The sequence below is a fragment of the Phyllostomus discolor genome, chromosome 15 (assembly GCF_004126475.2).
Source record: "Phyllostomus discolor isolate MPI-MPIP mPhyDis1 chromosome 15, mPhyDis1.pri.v3, whole genome shotgun sequence".
Lineage (NCBI taxonomy): Eukaryota > Metazoa > Chordata > Mammalia > Chiroptera > Phyllostomidae > Phyllostomus > Phyllostomus discolor.
Window position 1 is genome coordinate 16650936 of NC_040917.2, and position 23343 is coordinate 16674278.

Below are 23343 nucleotides of genomic sequence, written 5' to 3' on the forward strand. Positions count from 1 at the left end.
ATCCCTCTGCCCAGTGTCACCTGCGGCTCCCCGTCTCCGGCCTCCTCGGCCGCAGGGTCCCCGGTGCCTCCCTCCCCAGCCCCTTACCACTGCCCCGGTGGTCTCCGATCATGATCCCCTCCCTCAAACTGGGGATCCCAGCTTTCCCTCCACCCGCATGGGGTGTCCCAACTCTCCGGTCCCTACCGGGTCTCCCCGTCCAGCGGCGCGGGGGTGGCAGCGGGGCCGATCTGCACCCACCGAGGGCACAAGTGCCTGGAGCACTCGGGCTCCGTTCAGAGTTCAGACCCGAGCTGGGCTTCCGCCTCGCGCCGGAATGCCTTCAAGAATGGGACCGGAAGTCCCTCCCCTTTGCGCCCCGCCCTCCTGGCTGCTTTGGGGAGCAGAGGTGTGTTTTCTCTGGCGATCCTCCGCGGAGGGGGTCCGTCACCCCAGGAGCAATCGCTTGACGGGGAGACTGCCCTGCTCACGCGCTGTGATGAAGAGCCACAAGATGCAGACACTGACCCTTGTCCTCACAACCTAGTTGAAAGTTGACATAAATGGAAACAGTCACACCAGTAGGCAGGACACTTGTGATACAGGCATCACAATACAAGTGCTACTGCATTCTTTAACTCAAGCTTTTGTCACCCACTCTACTATCACTCATCTAACAGAGCCCCTGTGTTGAGGAGGGAGGGAGACACTCAGGAGGGTGACATAATGACCTGGGCACAGAGTATGTCAAGCAGTGGCCTGTCCCTCCGGAAGCTTAGTGCAGTGCAGGGCCAGACACCAGATTGCACGAACAAGGGCGCTAAAAACATCAAGCACTGAAGGAACTACAGCAGTGCTGGAGGGAATGGCAGGGTGCAGACAATTGGACAGAGAAAGGCTCCAAAGAGATAATGCTCCTCGGTTGAAACTAAACTGATGAGTAAGAGTTACAGGTCAGACAAGGTGGGGGAGGCCATGCAGAGGAGGAGGCTGGCAGGGGCCTTGGCTCAACCAGGGGCTGGAGGGGCATTCAGTTAATTTAGCAAGGTCGGAGGTCATAGAGGCAGAAGCCAGCACTGTGGGGGGAAGCAGGGCCAGGTCATGGAGACTGCTGTGCATCAGACTAAGGAACCTGGACTTCCGACTCCACGCAACAAGAAAAGGGAGAAGGGTTCTCTAGGTAAATAGGCACAATGGGGAGTTATGGGATTGACTAGGGCAACTAACCTTGTCATCAAAGAAAAGTAAGAACTTGAAAGATCACGGGCCCCGGCAGGGCAGCTCAGTTGGGTAGAGCATGGTCCCACTAAACCAAGGTTGCGTGTTGGACCCCAGGTCAGGGCGCATACAGAGTCAACCAATGAATGCATAAGTTAAGTTGAACAAATCAATGTTTCCTTCTCTCTCTCCCCTTCCTCTCTCTCTCTCTAAAAATCAATAAATAAAAATAAAAAATAAGAACTTGGAAGATCATGGATCATTTTCCCCTGGAGAGTGCATTCCCAAACTCCCATACCCATATGTCAAAGCAATCTATGACTTACTATAACCCTATAAAAGTAGGACCACCAAGGCTCATACCCCTCAAGTCGCTCCACTGGGCAAATCACCCCAACTGACTGAGATGCCAGCTGAAGCCACAGAGAACCATGAAAGGGGCCGAGGAGGAAACTTCATTGCCAGCTACAGTAACATAGATGATTGCTTTTCTTACCATTTCCTTGCTTGCTGCTAGTGTTTCATAAATACCTTCTTGCACACCAAGACCTCTCTTTCCTTTTTAAAGAGAAAAACATTTTGCAGTAACATTTTTTTCTACATTTTCATTTCCTTTTGCTGGCAACAGAGAATGCTGCAGGACATGGTGATGAGATTATGGTAGGAGAAAGGGAAGAACGGACATCGTGTAGAAAGTCTGTATTTAGAGGGCACCATGTCACCTCTGGGTGGAGCAGAAGAGCACAGCTTGGGTTTTCTCCGACTGGGAAGGTTAGCCGTCCACTTGTGGTAGCACATGAAATAACTGAATCAGGTCGGGGAGAGGTGTGCCTTTGAAAGAATGGGAAGAAGGAAGTGTGTATGTGTGATGTGATGTATGTAGGGGGTGTGTTCGAGCATCAGCGTGTCTGTGTGTGTGCCGAGCCATCAGGAAAGAGAATGTGATAGACATCCCATGAGTGATTTCCCTATAGCTCACCACAACCCCTCTTTTTGTAGGAATGGCCCAATACACAGGGGAAACCCTTAAAGAGCCATATATGGATGCTCAAGAGACCATATTCTAGGGTGTCCAACCATCCTAGTTTGCCCAGGACTGAAGGGGATCCCAGGACACTGGATTGCTGGTGCTTAAACTGGGAAAACTTGGACAAGGTGGTCACACTGACATGTGCCCTGTGTAACAGATTAATCCAGAGATGGACACATCCTACACCTGGCTATTTAGCACCCCCACATATAGCCCAGGAGTTTTAAACACAGCATAGGGAAACGCTGAGAGAGGATATCCATTAGGGCTGAATCCCGTAAATGGCAGAGCCCTAAAGATGTATTGACATCCTTTGCCAAGGACCCAAGACCTGCCCTGTTGCCTTTGGTTGCAGGAGATATTCCTGTATACTTCCCAAATGATTTTTTATTTGACTAGCCAAAGAAGGCTTCCGCTTTTCTTGCAAACAGAATAATCTTAAGGAGTATACCTACACCACAGCCTTGTTCGAGACAGTCTTCTCCCAGAGTCCCCGCTAAATGGGCACTGAGCCAAGGGACCCATACTCACTGCCACAGCAAACTGGAGTAGACGTAGATTCTACCCAAACGAGCTAAGCAAGCCTCTCACGCATGGATTTTGGAGTCTGGGGCTCCAACTGGCCTCTCTTCCATGTAGACATAGAAGTCTCATGTAAACCTAGGACTGGGTTAGGCATGTGCAAGATGTCCGAAGCTGATGGAGAAGAGGGGGAGTAAGTCGAGGGAAGAGGAGGAAGAAGGAATAAGGAGGAGAGGAAGAAGAGAAAAGAGAAGACAGTCATCTGAGAGGCGGTTGTCTCAGTTCCCATTTTCCCAGCTCTTTGATTCCCAGTCCCCTGTGAGGTCCTGCTGAACTTCCTGTCATGGCTTTCTATGGAAATGCTGTGTCCTTCCAGGGAACCTCCCCATTTTATTTGGGTTATCTTTGGTAGGTTTCTATCCCTAGCGACGAAACACCAAGACATCAATTCACAAAAATGTAAGATTATGTGCTCACTCTATAGCGTCCCTCTCTCCTCTCCAGAGCTGTGGAGCCTGCTTCTCTCCCCAGACCTGGTCCCTTCAGACAACTGCTACAGTTTCCATGGGGTTTGGTGGCTGGGACAAATCATACAATCAATGTGTACAGAAGTCTGGAAGGAGACTTCGGAAACCATGTACCACAGACTCTTGAATATCCAAAGTAGGGAGCTAACGTCCAACCAGACACAGTGGTTTTCCTAAGGTCAAACAGTTCAATAGCCCCAGAGACGGAATTAGTTCAAAATCTCCTCTCTCCCTGTCCGGTCGCCTGATTTTCTGGTGTGGAGAATGCAACCCCCTCTCTGCAGGCTACTGTGAAATCCTTAAAAGTGTATACGACCCAGCCTCCTCCTACATCCCCCCGCCTCTGGGCTTTACCCATACCCACATAATGGCATCAGCTCTCTGCAGGGCCACAGCAACTGTTCAGGAGACACTCCTGAGTGACCACGGGTGATAGACCGTGGCTCTGAACCAGGAGAGAATATTTTAAGGAAAATGTCCCTACTTTTCCCCCCAGTATGAAGCAGGTGGCTCCTAGAGATAGATGGGTTAATTATAGAGCCAATAAGGTTAATTGTTTAAAATGTTTATTTATACCTTCTATATTCTCTTTAGTTCATACATGGGTGTTTTTCTTACCCTTATTCATTCTTTTCAGCACCGACATAAACAGCAACATCATTAGCAGTTACGTCTGAAACTATATCTCTTCCCTCTGCATGTGCTGGAATTTAGTCATGTATGGCAAAATAAACTAGTCTATAGTTGGAGGCAACCACGACAGCATGTTCCCAGGAATATTAACAGCTTTTGGAAAACGAGATTAATTAAAGATTGCAGACTGAGTGATGGTTAAGGTCAACTAGCTGAGAACTGATCATTCCCAACCCTACTGCAGTGTACAAAAGGCAAGGGATTTTTTTTATGAGGACCCCAATCTTCCGTAATGCAACAATCCCCCTTAGAATGGGGTGGAAGATGACTTTTACTACATTAGGGTGGTGTTTCCTTCCTAAAAGGGCAGCTTCCCCCAGAAACGTTTCAGTGAAATTGAAACATCTAAAAACATGACTTCTGGTATTTCGGTCTAGTTTTTTATCGTGGTCAAATATAGAAAACGAAAAATTGACCATTTTAGCCACGTTTAAGTGCATCATTCAGCGGCATTCAGTATGTTCAGAATGTTACGTAACCATCACCACCATCCATCTCGGGAACTTTTTCATCCTCCCAAACCGAAACTCTGTCCGTCTTAAACACTAACTTCCCATTCCCTCTCCCTCCCCTAAGTCTAATTTTGGTCTAATTTTACAGGTTTGCATATCCCATAAAAATACTGTCAACATGGATTCAAACCTTCTCGAAGTAAACATATTTATAAATAGAACTAAAATGGGGCCTTATTCACCTCTTTTCTCCTGTGGAATTCCAATGAAACGTGATTTCCACAGGGACACATTGTTCACCAGTCAGCTATTTCTACTTGAGACCAATGGAAATTCCATATGTCAACGAGAAACACAGCAGGGAGACTTGACGTGATCCTCACTCACTGGAAATGTGGGTGCGTGTGTTCCCGAGGACTCCTACACAAGTTAACAACCGTAAACTCCGATCCTTGTTTGTCCTTCTGCAAACACAATGGGCATTCCACATGTCTGGTTGATGATGCAAAACCTCACTCTGTCGGATTCCCAACAAACTCAAGACTAAACAGAAATGCCCCTTCCAGAGAAAGCTTCACCAGCTTAATTCCAACATGACTGGTAAAGCAAGACTTTCTCTTCAATGTAAATGTCACTCCATGGTTTGATCACTCAAATGGACATGGAGCTCCTAACTTGAAAATCTCACCGCTACTAGATAAGTAGTAGAATGGACTCTCAGGTCCAAGTCTCAATATACAAACTTATTTCCTAACAAGAAAGGAGCTACAGGTTGGGAAGGCTGAGAGAACACCTTCCCTGTAAAAGTGGTGGATGCATGCCTTAAAAAGGAGCATGTCTTTTCTACAGCAGGCCTTGATTAGTTAGTAAGAGTCACGTCCTTTATTTATAGCATTCTCGTAAAAACGTTTTAAATCAAACAACACAGCACAGATTGGTTACAACTGCCTTAAGCAGGCAGGATAGAATCACAGTTACCTCTGATTGTTCTGTGCTTTTGTCCTGAAATGGGCCTTCCCCACCTTGCAAATATCACTACCCAGAAAACTTCCCTGCATACATGGTTGCCAGATCAAATGTGGGCAGCCCAGGTAATCTGAATTTCAGATTATTTTTTTAGTATAAGTATGTCCCAAATACTGCATGGGACATTTTATAACAGGAACTTATGGATTACTTATCTAAAATAATTTAACTCAGCATTCTGTATTTTAATTTGCTCTATCTGGCAACCCTATGATGCATAGGCAAGATTCCTTAAATACTTGTAAAGGGAAGATTCCTTAAATATATAAATGCAAGTTTCCTTCTGCAAAATTATGAATAGAACATTGGACTGTCGACAGACTGTATAAACTCTATCCACCTTTGTATACTTTTCTTAACATTTTATAACAAGAATCTGAAGATCCAAGCTCCATGATGAGTATCACTAAGAATTAAATGAAAGGTATGTCAGACCAAATCGGAGAAACTGATCTAATTTCCATATGGTAAATTTCCAATCAGAACAGAATGGGAACAAACACTATCAAACGAGACTAGTTTCCTCACGAGAGTTATTTCTGAAGTTCCTTTCATAGCTTTCATTTTTTGGAGTCCTGTTCTATATTTTTTTTCCCTAATGGCACTCAAGTGGAATGTTGGCATTCGCGTACAGCCCAAAGCAAGTTGGGGGAGTTTGTGTGACATTTCTGCAAAATGAAACACTGAGACTCATTCACAATCAGTATGGACTCTGCCGACCTCTGTCTGCACACCTTCTTTAACGTTCAGTCCCACAGAGGCAAACTGCACGGAGTTTCTAGACATGACCGCTGCCCCGGTCCAGAACCCTGTCCCCGTATGTCACTGAGCTTCCAACCCTTGAGACCTCGATGTGCAGGTACTTGCAAAAGTCCCCTCCCCGCCCCAGGTCTTGCTTTATCACCTGAGCACAAGAGCTCATGGTGAAAACCCATCTTGCAGGTATTGTCTGTGAACCGCTGTCCTTCCCTTCCTGCAGATCCTCTCGCTAGGTGGGAGAGAGATCAATAACATCTGAGAGAGATAGTGGGAGAGAGATCAATAACATCCGAGACAGACAGCAAACCATCCTTATTGGTCTTACTTTACTAGTCTTATTAGCCTTTTGCCCCAAACAACTTTCTTTTTTCTCCTCAACTAAGCATCCTTTTGTTCATTTGTCCATTCAACAAATACCCAGAGAGCCGTTACTGTTCCAAATTCACTGGTGAACAAGAGACAGCAACTCCTACCCTGGCAGAGTTCGTTTTCTAATGGCCGGGGAGAGAGATGGAAAATAAAACAATAAACAAGTATGTTAAACCATACCATATTTAAATGTGAAATGTGTTATGATTTCACATATTTATTTAACATGGTAAATGTTGATGTACAATTGAACATGTTTGTTTAACTGGTGGTAAATACTTTAGAGAAAGACAGGGCATGACCTGGGGCCTGGGTAGGGGTTGCAACTACGATCATTAGATAGCGACAGTGGGGAGGAGGCTTGAAAAGAAGTGAAAAGGGGCGTGTCTGGTGGGGGTGGGGGGAAGTGTCCCGAGACAGAAGGAGTGGCCAGGGCAAAGGCTCCTGGGGCAGGAGCATGCACATAAAATTCCAGACATCCAGCTCTTGAACTTGCAACACTCTCAGACATGTCTCGATTCCAGCTTAGGCTCCGGCTGGACTCCCCGCCAGAAGGGCCTGTTTGCATTTCTGCCTCCCATGTCCATCTTGCGGACACGTCCCCTTGCCAGAGGCTCGGGTTAGGCTTCTCCCATAAGAGGGTATTAGAGGCAGATTGGCAGCCAGGAGGCAGAGAAGGGACTCGCTCCTTCCTGTCTACTTCCTGTTTCCTGTCTACTTCCTATTTCCTGCCAGCATCTCCTACAGATGGTCCTTCATCCTGGAAATGGCTGTGAGGGCCAGTTACCGGCTTCTACTCCTAATCCAACCATGTCAGGCCCCTCAGCGTATCTGCTGCAGAAATGCAGCCTCACCCCCGAGTCCCAGGCACATTTCTGCAGACCCTGGGCTTCCCTTCTTCCCACCGCAGGCTGCTTCCTGCAGTCCCTGCCTCTGACCTTTGCCATTTCAGCTGTCCATCACCCATGTAACCAATTCCCCAAAGACGATGAGTGTTTTTTTTGTTTGTTTGTTTCTGCAGGGAACTTAACTGCTAAAGGAGCCAGAATGTACTTTTCACTCCTCTCTAACTCAGGCACTCGGCACCAACCCTGGCACATAATAGTGCTCAATCAGAGTTTGTTGGATGAGTCACGAACAAATATCAAACCTCCTTGCTGGCAAAGTAAATTGATGGCAGTGCCCGGACGCGTGACACCCAAGCCCAACGTCCTCCCTAAGGGTTCCAAACAGTGCCCTGGTGAGCCCGGTCAGCACAGACCGCAGGCAGGGCCTTCAAGGGACCAACACCCCCCACCCCCGGCTCCCATGTACCGCACAGAGGGAGTCTGTGTGGAAACCAAGGGTGGACAACACGTGGAGAACACATGGAAACACATGGAAGATGCTGCCATGAAGCCATGGGAGCTTGGAAACAAATGGAGTCTTTGGGTCAAAATTATTTACTAAAATCATTAGCGTCTGGCCCACCGCCCACCAAACTCTGCCAGAACATTGGCCACTTATGACAGGGGGTCCTTGCAAGGCACGGAGCAGCTTATTCAGAAGAGGTAAAGGCCATCTCTCTGGGCATCCTCCTGCACCAAGGAAATACTACCCCACATTTTAAACGCAAGACTACATTCCTTCTAGGAAACTGAGCTGCAATGAAAAACGAAGCAAACGGCAGCAGGAAGTCCAGCCGCCTGGCACAGGGCCTGCACATAGGGAGCGTGTAATAAATCTGTGTGGGGTTCCTTTGGTGTCGCTCTTTATCCAAGTTCATCCTTGTCATTACAAAATCACCCCAGGGAACTTGGACCACTTCGGGTCCCCCAACAAGCGTAGGAGAGATGGGGTTTGACACAATATACTTTTGGTATCCTTTGACATCCCAGCCAGATGTGACCCGGTGGTCAGCATAAACTCTCTTTGGGGTTATTCTAACGTCCTCCAGGCCGCACTTCGGACCATTGTCTCTGAACCGCCCTCCACAGTGCACTCAAAGCTCCCTCACTAAGTTCAAACCCCAGCATTGCCACTTAGTTAGCCGTGGGGCCTTAAGTAACTGAATGAACCTCTCTGTGCTTTGGTTTCATCATCTTCAAATGTGGATAATAACAGTGCCTCCCTCATAGGATTGGTATAAGGTCTAAATAAGTTAATGTGTCTGAAGTACTTAGGACATTGCCGAGCACGTTGACACTGCAATGTAAGTGACGGTTATTGTTATTACTTCCCTGGAAAACGCTAGTTGGCTTCATGTTGCTGATGGGATAAAACCCAGTTCCTTAGCAGATCTGGGTTTTCTGACTCAGAATCTCCGCTGTCTTTCCAGACTCACTCCCCACCTTTTCCTTCTCTTCTTCTCCTCCCCATAACCGTCTTGTTCCTGTCCTCAGAGAGAAAGCTTGGAGTTTCTCACCAATGAGTACGATCTTAACTGTAGGTTGTTTTTTTTTTTTTATCAAGTTTCCTCATGTCCTCTGACAAAATCCACTTTCCTGCTAGAAGCTTCCAGGCGGAGGGCTTCCAACCCCCACTGTCACCCCTACCGCAGCCACTGTCTTTCCAGTCTTTTCTCCTTGGGCGTCTTTGCCTGGGCTTTTCCGTGCACCTGCAAGGTCCTCCTTCTGCCTCTTCTCCAGCTGCAGTCTCCTTACTCAGCCTGCAGACCATTGTCACGTGGGACTCTCGGAAGCGCCCCTCTGCCCTCCAGGGAGAGGTACTGACTGGTCGGTCCTCTACAACCAATACATCCTCCACATCTCGGACGTGTTCACGTCCACACCACACGCTCTCTCACACCTTTACCTGTTTGCCCCTCCTCCCAGGAATGTACACTTCCTGGAGGGCGGACAATGTATCAGAAGGGATGGCGACCTTTTTCACACAGTGCCCTAAATAGTGACTGATTGAGTGTGTATTCAATAAATGATAAGCAAATCAACAAATAAGTGAAGCCATGAAATAAAAGCAACGCAGACCAGGCAGAAGGAGCCGGCCATTCCTTGAGACCGTCAAGCAGAAGCTGAGTGACCGTCTGCCACCATGGCTTTAATGAGGAGCAGGTGACAGTTTGGGCCAGATAACCTCATTTCTCTACGATTGCAGGAAAAATCCAGAAAAAAAAGTCTGCGCATTAATAAATTTTGCTTAACGTCAATAAACTCAAACTGGATTCCGATGTTATCTTTTCATCATCCCCCTTCAATTTTTAAACTAAAAAATATGGGTATACCCATGGGACAAAGCAGACCCTGACTCTCAGGCTAGTGAATTCGCAAAGTTCGCAGGAAGAAGAGCTCAGATGGCCTGGGTGCCGCACACCGGGCCATTCTCCCAACAGGGAGGTCTGAAAAACGCAGACTGAGTCCATTCCTGTTACCAAAGACAGGCAGATACAGAGAAAGAAGAATGCTCAAGTGGGAGGTGCCACAGGAGAGAGGTAAGGAACGGCCAGCAGGACCAGGGACAAGAAAGAGACAGTCAAGAGTACGGTGGACAGTGAGTGATTCCAGCTGACTCAGAAAAGCCAGCTGTCCAGAGTTCCAGATCTGAAATTAATGGGCTTATTGAAATACTACATAGCCCTGGCTGGCATAGCTCAGTGGATTGAGCATAGGCTGCGAACCAAAGTGTCGCAGGTTCGATTCCCAGTCAGGGCACATGCCTGGGTTGCAGGCCACAGCCCCCAGCAACCACACATTGATGTTGCTCTCTCTCTCTTTCCCTTCCCTCTCTAAAAATAAATAAATAAAATCTTTTAAAAGATAAATAAATGCTACATAAAATGAAAACAGTCAAGCAGTAAAAACACTAGCAGTGTTTCAGTGACAAATATACAGCATCCACACCTTGAAAACGACCTCTTTTCATTTAAGAAGCTTGCACCTTTCTCAGACATGAGTCCTTTGCATGCAAGGGTGACTCGAACCATTCTTTGCAGACACAGACAAGAAAGAAAAAACCTGCAAATAAAATCACCCCTGGTTACCTTAAATAACTAGGTGTTTAAAATACTAAAATCATTCATTCAGGATGTGAAATGTCATTTTTTAATTAACAAAAATAATGATCTGTTTTGGCCAACTCAGCCTGAAATACTTAAAATATTGGCTTACCTAGCTAACTCGGTTTTTATAGGAAAAGATAAACTTTCTTGCTTTCATTGTTAAGGTTCCAAAGAGATCTCAACTGCAGAGGTAGAGAATATCCTTTCTACACCTTAGAAAGCATCCCTTTCTCCAAAAAGCTGGACTCCCCTCAGATTCTCCCAGAACCCCAGGCCCTCGCGTGCCCTTCAAAACGCCAAGAGCAGTCTGCTGGGAGCTCTTCCAAGAGGTCATCCCTCGTGGCTCCGATGAATTGCCCATGGCCAATCATAACTTTTGCTTGAAATTTAACATGTATGAAAATAAAATACAAAGTGAGTTTAAAAAGGCAAGTCTTCAAACAAGGAGAAAGTGTAGCAATACCCACGTGTTCAAAGCCCTGATTTCCCTGCACTCTTCACGGCAAAGAAACGGTCCGGCCTTCCGTCTCGCGTGGCATCCGGCCAGCGGAGCTCCCTGCAGCTGGGCAGGGTGTAACCCCTGCAAACCAAATGGGAGTCAGCCGCCTTTGGCTGAGGTTCACTATAATCTCAGATAGCTTACTTACGCCATTATCCTTACAAGTACACTGAGAGTTGTCAGATCACTTAAGGACATTTTTATTTCAAAAATACGATCAGTGAACTTTGGACATGTAGGCCACTAATAACTTTTAATGCTGCTGGAACGAGACTTCTGAGAGAGAGGGAGTCCTCCGGCGAAATTATGAAACGGAGCCGCCAGCCCTGCATGAGTACCTCCCTGTCCCCACCCCTTGTTCTGCGGCATTAACTAATAATGCGGGTGCAGCTGAAGACGCCTTAAGCACGGATTCTCCAGGGAGGTTTTATTCCCAGAAAAATATTCCTTTAAAAAAAAAAGGTCTTCAACAATGAACTAAATGCAGCAGCAATAGTGGACTGGGATTCTGGTAAAGGAGGCCGTCAATTTCCACCCTTCCCAGAAACAGGGTGGGCCCGGGGAACCACAATACCCCTCTGGCCACTTCCCCCTCCCCCTCAGCCCTCTCCTCCCCCGCCCACCTCCACCAGGTTCCCCCAGCTGCTCCAATGTCCCCAGACTGAAAAGATGTGCTACTTTGGAAAAGGATGAGCTCTGGCCAAATCATAAACCAGAAAGAGCTGAAAGAACCCATTGAAACAATGGGCCACTTATCCCCTCCTTAGAGAAGGTCCAAGCTCGTGAATTCAGCCAGGCCACTGCCCCTCATCAACTCTCAGCTGTTTGCTGCTGTACGCACCCGCCTACCCCACCCACGGACCACAGCGAGCGTTCTCCTTTCTCCAAACGGCTTCGGTGGAGAGTCTTGACCTGAATGATCTGCGAGAGCCAGACCAAAAAAAAAATCAATTCTGGCAAATTGAGCTTAGAGTATTGACAATAAATAAACCCCGTCTTTGAGGACTGCTGTGGCTCTCTGCCCCTAGTTGAATGTTCTGGCCCCGTGACTGCACAGTGCCCTGCCCAGCCCTGGGGCTGCCTTTGAATAAGCATTGGGTTTTGCTCTGCAGCTCCTTGGATGCTCCTGCACTTCACTCAGAGGTCAGTGATTCTTAACCCGAGCTCAGCCACGGCCCCTTCTGAGCACATGTTGGAAACATACCCGTTCCCCCAGGAAAAAGCCAGCGCACGTGCACCCCAGCCCCCACACGCGATTTCACAATTCAGTACACTTACGGACAGTCCTGTGGTTTGGCTCCATGAGTCCATTTTTTAGGAAACCCTAACTAGATGGACAAAGTTAACCCAACGTATTAGAGATGAGCACAGAGGTCCCCACCCCATTATCCACGGTTTCACGTTCCACAATTTTGGTTAGCCGCGGTCAACCATGGTCCAAAAATACTAAGTGGAAAACTCCTAAGTTTTAAATCGTGGGCCATTCTGAGCAGCATGATGAAATCTGCCCCGCTCCATATCGCCTGGGGCATGAACCATACCCGGGTGCAGTGTCTCCATGCGGTACAATGCTGCCCACTGGTCACTGACTGGCCATCTCGGTTATCTAATGGACTGTCGAGATCACTGCTTGTGTTCAGTCACCCTTATTTCACTTACTAGTGGCCACGAAGCACACGAGTGGTGATGCTGGCCATTTGGACACGCCACAGAGAAGCCGGAAAGAGCTTCCTTTAAATGAAAAGGTGTAAGCACTTGAGTGAAGGGGAAAAAAGTCTATCTGAGATTGCCAAAATCCGCAGTAAAAATGAATCTTCAGTCTCTGAAATTGTGAAGAAGTAACGAGAAATTCATGCTAGCTTTGCAGTTGCATCTCAAACTGTGAGAGCTACAGCCACAGTACTCTGTTGAGATGGAAAAGACATTAAATTTGTGGGTGTTTCCAATGATGGCAACAGGCTGCTCCAGAAAGCATTGAGCCTGTAGGCAGACTTGAGCAAGGGGTCCCCTGAAACGAGGGACACCGAGTCGTTTACTGCAGTGAGGGACAGTCACACAGACCCAGGAATAGGTTTGGCATTTCATCATCTCACATCCTCATGAGAAGAAGGGTGAGCACAGCACAGTAAGGTACTTAGAGAGAGAGACCACAGTCACATAACTTTATTCCAGTGTATTGTTATCATTGTTCCATTCTATTATTATAGCCGTGGAAGGTAAGCTCTTACTGTGCTTAACTTATGTATGCATAGTATACAGGGTTTGGTATTATCTATGGTTTCAGGCATCAGCTGAGGGGGTTAGAATGAATCCCCCATGGAGAAGGGAGGACTACTGAATACCCTATATTCGTAAAGTCTTTGAAGCGTACGGTTCAGTACAGATCAGTTCATTAAGGGGCCAAGCTTGCGAGACTAGCCTTTAAAAACCCACACTATCCAGGCCAACCCAAAGTCGCGTCACCTTAAGGCTATTTGCAAGGTCTACACAGAGTGAAAGTCAGGCCTTTCTTAATTTAGCTAGAGGAAGGCCAGCCCAGTTTTTTCTAAGGCTCTGCTTTTCTGTTACCAAAACATACTTTGAATCAGTCCTTTCTTTTGAAACATGCAAGGCGTAGCTTACACTTCCTTGTCCACGCCCACACCTTCCCCACATCACACTTCTCTTTTCATAAGAGATGAGGAAGAAAGAAACTTGATCAGGACAAGAAAATCCAATTGGATTCGTTACATATCGATGGTGCCCCCGGTCACGAGTTCCAGAGTGCAATTATGTAATGACCCAGGTTGTGGCCCTATGATCAAGTTACAACCATCCTCAAGTAGAACAAATCTCGGGAAGAACTTAATGGTGGCAGTGTAATTACTGTGCACTATAATCACTTTGGGATGATGATCGTCCATTAATCTGACAATGACAGCTTAAGTGCAGTGAGCACTCTATGGAGATATTTTTACATTTATATATTGAAATATAAGTATGAGGAATATAGTACTTTAAAAAGCCCTTTCAAAGCCTGCTTGATAGTATCTATTATAAAACCCCCAAACCACTATTTCAGTTGCTTTGAATCTAAAAATTCTCGAGTGAAGGGAGAGTAGGTGGAAAGGAAGAACAATATGTAGAAAGAGAAATGCTCTTTCTTTAATGCCATTCCTGTTAGTCAACACTCCTGGGTGTGCATATGTTCTTACTAGAGACCTCGAAGAGACCCGGGCATTTCACAGTGCATTTGCGGTCTCCGTGCATAGCCAGACTGAGCACCATGGAGCAGACAGCTGTGGGACATAAGCCCAGAGCCAGATGCAGGGCTGCAGCCCTCTGCATCACATCCGCCTCCCCGAGCCTGCCAGGCAGGCGTGAGGGAGTGGGCTGGTGCCTCGGGGTCCAAAGGGTCAAGGACGCGAGGATGCAGGGGCTGCTTCAGATTCCACAGGAAGGAGCGGAATGCTGGCCGAGATCGGGTTAGAGCAAGACTTTTCCCAAAGCTGTTTCCAAAGCAAACCTGTAGTTTTTTCCTAAATTTACAAAGTGCTGGTCCGCCCTGGCCAGGAGGCTCTGTTGGTTGGAACATAGTCCTAATATGCCAAGGTTGAGAAGGTTGAGAGTTCAATCCCTGGTCAAGAATCAACCGATGAATGAACCAATAAGTGCAACAACAAATCTCTCTCTCTCTCCTCCTCCTCCTCTCTTCCTCTAAAAAAAATGAATAAATAAAAATAAAAAAACTACTAAAAAGTGCTGGCCCTGGTGGTACTTGTCTGGGGTAGCTTGAGGAAGGCTGATGGAGCTATGGCGTGGGGGTGTCCCCAAGTCCCTCTCTGGAGCTTCTGCTACACATGCTGTCCTGCTTCTCCCACCTTGCCACTCTTCTCGCAGCAATAACTTCCTAGACACCCCCACCCCCACCTGTGCAGGGGCCAGGCGATGATTCCCGTGGATCTGCCCAACCCTCGTCTGCTTCCTGCTCCTCCGCGAGCCTCCTCTCACTGCCGGTATCCCTCCGCGGGCAAGTCCTGGCGCTCTCCTTCTCTGAGTCCTTCTGGTGGTAGAAGCTCGTTTGTCATTCTTTCCTTGGGGCACCTTCAGGCTCTTCATTAAGCCCTGTTAATGAGTGCCATTTATTTCAGAGAGGTTTTAGGAACTGTCTCCTCTCATAAGGAAAGTGGCTCACATGTATTGATTAGTTTCAATTAAGCTACTGGTCCAAGGGCTGTGTGCACGTGTCCGTTCATTTAATTCTCTCAATAACCAGAAATTGGTTTTGCCTGTTCTCCAGCTTCGTAATGATGCAGTAAGACAGTGTGTACTCTTTTTGAGTGGCTTTTTTAACTCAACATTTGGTCTGTGGAATTCATCTGAATGGTTGACAGTGGCTGCAGTTGATTCTTTTTTATTGTGGCAGAAAATTCCATTGAGTTCATGAGAACAGGATTTCCTGCCTTAGCTTTATATGGAGATTATTGTATTAACAGTACAATCTGCAAAACAGATAGGGGTGTGTTGTATTTTGTTTTTTCCTATTTAATTCCAGGATTACATGTGCTGGAGTTAATGCTGAAAAGTTCTTTAGAGATAATTTAATTACATTTTTTAAATTAAAGTTTAATTAAAAAAATAGAAAAGAACAAGAGACCAGCCCTGGCTGGTATGGCTCAGTGGGTTGAGCGTCAGCCTGCAAACCAAAGGGTCGCTGGTTCGATTCCCAGTCAGGGCACATGCCTGGGTTGCAGGCCATGGCCCCCAGCAACCGCACATTGATGTTTCTCTCTTTCTCTTTCTTTCTCCCTCCCTCCCCTCTCTAAAAATAAATAAATAAAATCTTTTAAAAAAAGAAAAACAGAACACAGTAGGTTTTTTAAACAGAAAAGAACAAAAATATATTTTCATGAAAATTTCAAGCAAAAATGTATAATTGCCTTTATTCTAGCAGAATTTCCCTCTTGTTCAAATTAAATAAATATTTATCAAGTATCTACTGTGTATGAGTCCTAGTAATAGGTGTCTGAAGGAATATAAAAATAAGTGAGAGACATTTCCTTCTATTGAGACACATAATTGGGAAAAATAGATAAGTCAAAAACACAAAGATTCATAAGTAAATCTGTGGGAGATGAGGACTGTCAGGAAGACACCCCCAAAACGGCACAGGAGCTAAAAGGAAAGACAAATCAAATCCAGTTGGAACAGAGGGAAGAGTCTGTGGAGCCGCTGGTAATGGCCTTGGCCTTGGAGGGCAGGTAGGCGTGTGCTAGCAGAGACAGGATGGGGAGGAGAGCGCACCGAGTACAGGAAACGGCAAGGGCAAAGCCGGGGGCACGGGATAAAGGTGGACGTTTGAGGGGAACAGTAACAACACAACCAACCATAATGCACCGTTGGGCTTACAAAAGAGAGATGAGTTAACCACCCTTCTTTGTGGCCCCAGTATCCTGGCCAGCGCCCTTTCTCCAAAATTTTTTTTTGTATTTACTCATTGTGTTAGTTTGCTAGGGTTGCCATCATCAAATCCCTCGGATTGGGTTACATAAACGACACCAGTTTATTTTCTCAGGGTCCTGGGGACTGGAAATCCAAGATCCAGGTGTTGGCAGCTTTGGGTCCCCCTGGCGTCCCCCTCCTTGGCTGGCGGACAGCGGCCGTCTGGCTGTGTCCTCACATGGCCTCTCCCCTGGGTCGGTACCTCCCTGGTGTCACTCCCTGTTCTTATAAGGACACCAGTCAGATAAGATTAGGGCCCACCTGCATGACCTCATTTAACCTTAATTGTCTCTTTAAAAGCAAATACAGTCACAGTCTCCGGTACCAGGGCTCGGGCTTCGACAAAGGAAGGGAGGCATCAGTGATAACGCTTATTGAATGACCTTCTGCTTTTCGTGAGGGAAGGGTCTACTGGAGTTTCTATGTCTACCCCGTAGGCCTTCCTTCACCCAATGCCTGACTCGTAAATACTTCAAGACCCACTTTTGGTTAATTCAGAGGTACAGCGCGGATTATTGGGGTTGGAGCAAATGAGGAAAGTGCTTTCGAGGCTAAAGGGGGGTCTAACCACTTTAGAATAAAGAATGCAGCTGGGACTCATGGGATACAAAGTGCCCTTCAAGAGAATCACTTGGTCAACATATAGAGGATTTGTTGAAGGCAAGCGGAAAAGGAAAGCCACTTAGGAGCCTCGCACCATGGCCCAGGCAGGAAATTGGAATGTTACTGATGGCTTTGGGGGAAGGAGGTGGAGGGGAAGAAGACCTGCTCCAAAGCTGGGATGTGACAATCAGCTGGGACAGGAAGAATGAGTGATGGCTCCATTCAAGCCGAGAGGTGGTTGTCAAGATGAGCACGATGAGTTTGAGAGAAGGGGGCTGCATCGATGCTACCTCGGGAGATTTGCATTGTGGGAAACAGAAAGACAAGTGAGTTTGTTGAGCTCGTTTCCCCACAGACAGTTGGTAGTGTCGGTCTGCTGTCCGAGAAGGAGCTATTGGAATGAGCTGTACAATGGACGATACTCTGTATTATTCACGCTCGCACCTGCAGCTCCTAATCCACGCCTGGCCCCTCTGCAACGCTCAATGAATGTCCGTCGAATGAATGAAATAGACACTGCAGAGTGAGCTGCCCTGCAGGCAGTGCAGGGAGATAGATGATGTCCAACATCAAGGGCACGGAAGGAGGAAAAAGAAATGTAAGATCTAAGGACACTCTGTCTCCCTCACTTGACTTGGAATTGTCTCTCTGTAAATGACGGGCAACCCAACAGATAACTCTTAAAATCGAGCGGAGGAGAAAACAGTCTCAGCGCCCCTACAAAAGCACGGCCAGCGGTTCAGAGCCAGGGGAAAGGTTAATAATACGTTACCTTGACAAATGGCTACACCTAGTGACCAGTTCCGAGAACAACAAGGGGCCTTCTCGATGAGTTTCTCGGTGAGGGTTTTCGCAGCCATCAGCTATGTGAGGAAGGGAGGTGCCGGAAATGGACCAGCTCTGCTGGTTGGAGTGACAAGGAAAACTAATATTTGTGTGGTACTTACTAATGTACAGAGCACTCTGCTGTGCCTTCTCCTCTTCCGTAACTGAGTGTGTGTGTGTGTGTAAGAGAGAGAGAAAGCAGATACATAGCAAAATGTCAACAGTTGGCGAACCAGGATAGATGAAGGCTATGCAGAAGTTTATTGTGCCATCCTTCCCATTTTTCCATAGGTGTGATATCTTTTGAAACTCAAAGTTGGGAGGAGAAGGGAAGAAAGACCACCGGTCACCAGGCACAAGTCAGTGCTCAGTCCTCGGGTCCCCATTTGTCTGAGGTGGTGGCAGTGTGGGACATTCGACTCTCTAGGCCGCTGCCTCTTTGTTCCAGCATCTCCGAGCTCCCAGGACACGTGAGATGCTCGAACCCTGCTTTGAAGTTACAGGGGTATCATTCATCCAAATCACCAGGCACGTGCCCGAAGACCAGGAAGCTGTTTTTGTACACTCCGCAAGACTCTGTTGCCTACCTGTGTTTGAAAATGATTTATACTAACTACCTCGTCAGCATTATATTTGAAACTTCACATACAGGGATTGTCTCATTCTTTCTGTTTTACCTTTCTTGGGATTTTGATTCTGAACTGCCATTCAAAACACTGCATTCTCGTCTCAGGGCTCATGATGGATGCTGCCTTAAGTAATTCACAGTGCAATTCCATCGGCTGTTTCCCCTCCGTTCCTCACTCCAGAGGCTCGTAAAACGTGTTTGCAGATGATTGCATGTGAGCTGAAGAAATATAGAGAGGGTGTCTGCTGAGAGAAGAGGAAGGAATTTATTGATACCTGCTGAATGTCGTACATGACAAGGGGATGGGTGTAACCAGGGAGGGAAAACTACAGGCTTGAACGCAGTTTGCTCTGGGCTTCAACAACCACCACGTGACAGGCACCGTTCCAGGAAGTGACCACAAACTTGTTGGTCATTGTATCCTATGCCATCGACTTGTCCTGTGAGCATGTTTGATGATATCCCTGAAAGGGCACAGCAGGCAGTCCTTTCTTTTATTTTTTTTAATATTTTTTAAGATTTTATTTATTTATTTTAGAGAGGGAAAGGAGGGAGAAAGAGAGAGAGAGAGAGAAACATCAATGTGCGGTTGCTGGGGACCTGGCCTGCAACCCAGGCATGTGCCCTGACTGGGAATCAAACCTGCAACACTGGTTCACAGCCCGCGCTCAATCCACTGAGCTACGCCAGCCAGGGCAGGTCCCTTCTTTTCACAAGAGTCTATCACACATAAGGCTCTCGTGATATTTGCATGGGATGGAGACCACTGTGCATCCCACTGTTCCCTTCCCTACATCTTTATAACGATGGCCTCATACCGCTTGTACTCTTTCGTTCGGGCTTCTTTCGCGCATTATATTTTTGAGACTTACTTTTGCTACTTGTATCCATAGTTTACGACTTTTTATTGCTGAGTTGTATTCCATTGTATGAATGTACCAGTTTGCTTCCCCACTTTTCTATTGTTGTAACATCATGTATCCTTGAGCAAGCAATTACTGGTATCAGACCGAATCTGTGAGAGACATTGCTACCCTACACTGGAATCTGTCTTAATCTATCACACATGGTTGCCTTTTGCTAGGATTTTAAGCCGTAGCATATCGACGGGGAGTGAACTGTGGAACAGCAACTCTAGAGACAATTAAATGGATGAAGGAGATGGAATACTTCTCATAATCCTTTGAAATGGTTTGTTTTTTTTAAAAAAAATACTTCTTTTAAGCCCTGGCTGGTGTAGCTCAGTGGATTGAGCACGGGCTGAACCAAAGTGTCGCAGGTTCGATTCCCAGTCAGGGCACATGCCTGGGTTGCAGGCCATGACCCCCAGCAACCGCACATTGATGTTTCTCTCTCTCTATCTCCCTCTCTTCCCTCTCTAAAAATAAATAAATAAAATCTTAAAAAAATGCTTCTGTTCCCCATGCATCCTATTCTAATGGTTGTATCACACATCTTATTATAGTTAACTTTTTAGGTATTTGTCACTTTGATTTCATGGAAGCTCGTGACACACTGTAGGCATTGAGGACGTGCTTCCTGAATGAATGAGTAAGTGAAGAAAGCATTTGTTGGGTGACTTCCGCGCTCAGCCTCCCTGCTCCTCTACATAATTGAGGTAATGTTTTCTTATATCTGCTTTTATTTCTGATTAGACTGAAAACTGAAGGCCCACAGCAGGGGTATGTCTTGGGCAGCCTTCAACGGAGGTGGGATAGACCCTGAGAAAGAGTCACTCTCGCCTGCGTGCTAGTCGGATGCAAGTTTATATTGGGAAATGACAGAGCCATGAGTCATGGAAGGCACCTCGAGGGTGGGGTCCCACCCCCTGGTTCTTTCAAAAGACCAGGAGCATCCAGAGAGCAGGGAGCGTCTTTTGTATTTTTGTGTCTCCAGGACCCAGTAGATTGCCTGACAGTATTTGTCATTCAGTATATATCCAGCAGAAGGAAGGAAGGAGGGAAGGGAGGGAGACGGGTGGGAGGAAGCAGAGAAATAAGGCTCAGCGTTGTAAAGTGATTCTGCCAAAGCTGACATCAGAACCCAGTCCTCTTCTTTCCCAGTCCGGCTCCGTTTGCACAACATTGTTCTCATTTCTAACGTTACTAATGCTGTCCAAAACACCATCCATTTTCCTGGTGCTGATGGCAATGTAATACGAAAGCAGTTGCTTTGCCTCATTGCAGCTGTTGCTTCCACGTACCTGGAATGCCAGTGCTCCAGCTGTCTTGATTGAGAGGCCTGGTTTGCAAGAAAACAAGACAAACTACTTTGCTGCCTTAATTCTAGTGGGAATTTAATTTAATTAGCATCTGATTTACACAATGCACTTCTGACAGCTGTGTTTGTGGAGTATCGTGGAAGCAAGAAATTACCAGCCATTGAAACCGGCATCAAAGCGTATTTATCTTCCTGCTGCATCTCTCCAGCCTGCAGCTTTGGGGACTTCTGCGTGTTTATGGCGCACGTCGTGGAGGTTACAGTAAATAACACTCCAGCGAGAGCTCCGGGATTTGTGCAGTGTTTAGTGCGGGCTTGTTCCAGAGACTTCATAGGATGAATCTGAAAATGAGAGGCTTTGGAGGTTTGATCAAAGGACAGGTGTTTTTTTAATGGGTTTTAAGGAACATTAAGGATCTCAAATGAGAGGGTTTTACCACCTGGGCCAAAGGAGCCAGCACAGCAGCCGCATTTGAAGCCGGCACAGCACACTGGGCTCAGTGCTGCTCAGGAAGGACTGGGGTCGGGGGTCAGGGGGCGGGGTCTGGGACGGACTGTTCCCTGGGGCCTGGCCTGAAGCCCCGGGAGCAGGACTGAGGGAGCCAAGGAATGGGTTGTAGGATGTCATCCATGTTCCGTATTTATGTTCCAGGTCTGAATCATGACTGTTTTTTTAAAAATATGTTTTATTGATTATGCGATTACAGTTGTCCCATTCCCCTCTCCCTTTATTCCCCTCCGTCCTACACATCCCCTCCCACCCACATTCCCTCCTTTTAGTTCATGTCCATGGGTCATATATGTAAGTTCTTTGGCTTCTACTTTTCCTATACTATTCTTACCCTCCCCCTGTCTATCTTCTACCTACCATTTATGTTACTTATTCTCTGTACCTTTTCCCCCTCTTCCTCCTCCCACTGCTCCGCTGATAACCCTCCATGTGATCTCCCTTTCTGTGATTCTGTTCCTGTTCTAGTTGTTTGCTTAGTTTGTTTTTGTTTTAGGTTCAGTTGTTAATAACTGTGAGTTTGTTGTCATTTTACTGTTCATACTTTTAATTTTCTTTTTCTTAGATAAGTCTCTTTAACATTTCATATAATAAGGGCTTGGTAATGATGAACTCCTTTAACTTGACATTATCTGGGAAGCACTTTATCTGCCCTTCCATTCTAAATGAAAGCTTTGCTGGATAAAGTAAACTTGGATGTAAGTCCTTTCCTTTCACGACTTGGAATACTTCTTTCCAGCCCCTTCTTGCCTGCAATTTATTTTGAGAAATCAGCTGACAGTCTTATGGGAGCTCCTTTGTAGGTAACTGTCTCCTTTTCTCTTGCTGCTTCTAAGATTCTCTCCATATTTTGAATCTTGGCTAATGTAATTATGATGTGCCTTGGTGTGTTCCTCCTTGGATCCAACTTCTTTGGGACTCTCTGAGCTTCCTGGACTTCCTGGAAGTCTATTTCCTTTGCCAGATTGGGGAAGTTCTCCTTCATTATTTGTTCAAATAAGTTTTCAATTTCTTGGTCTTCCTGTTCTCCTTCTGGTACCCCTATGATTCAGACGTTGGAACGTTTAAGGTTGTCCTGGAGGTTCCTATGCCTCACCTCATTTTTTTAAATTCTTGTTTCTTCATTCTGTTCTCATTGAATGTTTCTTTCTTCTTTCTGGTCCACATGGTTGATTTGAGTCCCGGTTTCACTGTTGGTTCCCTGTACATTTTCCTTTATTTCACTTAGCATAGCCTTCATTTTTTCATCTAATTTGTGACCATATTCAACCAATTCTGTGAGCATTCTGATTACCAGTGTTTTGAACTCTGCATCTGATAGGTTGGCTATCTCTTTGCTGCTTAGTTGTATTTTTTCTGGAGCTTTGACCTGTTCTTTCATTAGGGCCCATTTTTTTGGTCTGGGCACACCTGTTATGTAATCAGGGGGCGGAGCCTTAGGTGTTAAACAGGGTGGGGCAACCCACGGGGCTGCGCTGTGACGCTGTACGTGGGGGAGGGTCCAAAAGGGAACAGTGCTGCTTGCTCCACTCTCTGCCGAATTTCAGCCACTTCCCCCACTTCCCACAAGCAAAGTGAGCCCTTCTGGTCCTGATTCCTGGGTGGGTGAGTCTGTGTACATTCTAGGACCCTGTGGATCTCTCCAACAGACTCTCCTGGGAGGCTGGGAGTCTCTCCTGCTGCCGCCACAACCCCCACAGGTGTTTTCAGTCAGAGGTTTGAGGCTTTATTTCCCCCACACTGGAACCCTGGGTTGCATGTCCGTCTGGCTCCCCAGTTGTTCCTCCTGGTTTATCTGCACTCGAATGTGGGACCCTGGTCCATCAGTCACTGCCTTGCCTCAAGTCCTCTCCGCCCGGCTGCCCATCTCTGCCCCTCCTACCGGTCTGGGTGAGTGTTTCTTCTTTAACTCCTTGGTTGTCGGACTTCCATACAGTCGATTTTCTGTCAGTTTTGGTTGTTTTTTGTTTTTAAATTTGTTGTCCTTCTTTTGGTTGTGTGAGGAGGCAC

General features: G+C 46.6%; 1 protein-coding gene across 1 annotated transcript in view; it reads right to left on the reverse strand.

Annotated features, from left to right (window-relative positions):
- DISP1 (dispatched RND transporter family member 1) overlaps positions 1 to 309 on the reverse strand; it is a 143530-nt gene extending 143221 nt beyond the window's left edge. The window contains exon 1 of the mRNA XM_036016114.1: positions 187 to 309. The gene's annotated coding sequence lies outside the window, so the exon portion shown is untranslated. The remainder of the gene's footprint in view (positions 1 to 186) is intronic.
- Between the last annotated feature and the right edge of the window lie 23034 nt (positions 310 to 23343).